This window comes from Hordeum vulgare, chromosome 6H, assembly GCF_904849725.1.
Source record: "Hordeum vulgare subsp. vulgare chromosome 6H, MorexV3_pseudomolecules_assembly, whole genome shotgun sequence".
NCBI classification, from domain to species: domain Eukaryota; kingdom Viridiplantae; phylum Streptophyta; class Magnoliopsida; order Poales; family Poaceae; genus Hordeum; species Hordeum vulgare.
This window is the reverse complement of record NC_058523.1, coordinates 252,985,767-252,987,800: the sequence shown is the minus strand read 5'-3', so window position 1 is coordinate 252,987,800 and position 2,034 is coordinate 252,985,767.

The following is a 2,034-nucleotide window of genomic DNA, read 5'->3' as shown; positions in this document are numbered from 1 at the left end:
TTGTTGTTGTTGTTCTTTTGTTGTTGTTATTGTTGTTGTGGTTGTTGTTGTTGTTGTTGTTGTCGTCGTTGTTGTTATTGTTGTTGTTGTCGTTGTTGTTGTTGTTGTTGTTGTCGTTGTTGTTGTAGTCGTTGTCGTCGTCGTCATCGTCGTCATCGTCATCATCGTCGTTGTTGTTGTTGTCGTTGTTGTTGTCGTCGTTGTTGTTGCTGCTGCTGCTGATGTTGTTTTTGGTATTGTTGTTGTTGTTGTTGTTGTTGTTGTTGTTGTTGTTGTTGTTGTTGTATTTCTAGTTGTACTTCTTGTTGTTGTTGTGGTCGTCGTCGTCCTTGTAGTTTTTGTTGTTATTGTTGTTGTTGTCCTTGTAGTTTTTGTTGTAGTTTTTGTTGTTTTTGTTGTTGTTGTTGTTGTCGCTGTTGTCATCGTCGTCGTCGTCGTTGTTGTTCTTATTGTTGTTGTTGTAGTTGTAGTAGTAGTTGTTGTTGTTGTTGTTGTCGTTATTCTCATCATTGTCGTTGTTGTCATCGTCATCGTCGTCATTGTTCTTGTTGTGGTTGTTGTTGTTGTTGTTGTTGTTGTTGTTGTTGTTGTTGTGGTTGTTGTTGTTGTCGTCGTCGTCGTCGATGTCTTCATTGTTGTCGATGTTATCATTGTTGTTGTCTTTGTCGTCGTTGTTGTTGTTGATGATGATGATGTTGTTGTTTTTTTCGTTGTTGTTGTTATTGTCATTGTTGTCGTTGTTCTCATCATTATCATTGTTGTCATGTAACATCCCAAATTTTTGAATGTTAATATAATTATTAGATTGTTTGTTTGTTTGAGTGATTGAAACTTGAGTGAAGTTTGAAACTTTTAAAAAAGCTTTTGAATGAGAGGGAATAAAATGACTTTCCCTTTTCCTGTGAATTCAAATTCATCTATTTTTAAAATCAGCGAGTGGAGATAGCATGACTTCTTCAACTATAAAGAATTTGAATCAAGGCGGCATGGGAATTCATTTCGATTTTTGCTTTGCATTTTGTTTCTTCCTCACTCACGGAATGCTGGGAACCATATCTTGTCAAGCAAGAAAAAGAGAGGAGGAACATGACCCTCCAAAACCAGGGACATTCATTGAAATATTTTTGAGCCAAGAAAACCAAAATTTATTTGAGAAAATATTTGCAAAAAGAAATAAAGCATTTATGGATTTTCTGAAAAAACATTTTTTTAAAGTTTTTTATTTTGGTCGTGGAAAAATGTCCATCTTTTAGATTTTATGTTTCTCATAATTTTAGTATATTGAAACTCTATATTCCGAATTTATTTGGTTTCCTTTTTAATCGTTTACTTTCCGGTTTTTGAAAATAGGAAAGAACTCGCAATTTATTGGAGACTTTGCCCTGGCCCATTAAAGCCTTTCCAAATTTGGCCGAACAGGACCTTCTTCTTCCTCACGTACTCCATCTCTCGCACGAACTTCCATAGCAATGGAGACACAGAACCTCCACCTTCCCGATCTCCCTCTCCCTTCCTTCCCGTCGCCTCCCGAGCCCCCTATAAGAACGCCCCTCCTCCTCCTCGTTCCATTTTCCCCATCAACTCGCCTCCTCCCTGCCCGTAGCCACCTCGCCACCATCTCCCCTTTCCCTGTCTACAGAAGCTCACCAGGAGCACGCCCACATCGCCACGACACCACCCCTCGCCTCCAGGAGCCCCTAACGCGCCTCTCCGGAGCGCCAGGACCTCCTCCGCCGTCCCCCGTCCCCGCCGGCGACCCCCTCGCCGGAGCAGCCTCTCCTAGCCACCGTTCAACCCTCCATGCGTTATCTTCCCTGTAGCACACATGTATTTTTTTATTCAGTTTTCTGTTTTCAAAACAGAAACTGTTTTGATTTTGTTTTCCTTATATCTTTTAATCTAGAAGTCCATTGAAGTTGATTCTTTTTGCAGTAGATCACAATTTTCTTCTAGTTTCCGAAAACATATTATTTACCTATGTTTGAAATTTCAAAATTTGAATTAGAACATATTTAGTTTAAACTTTGTTTTGCT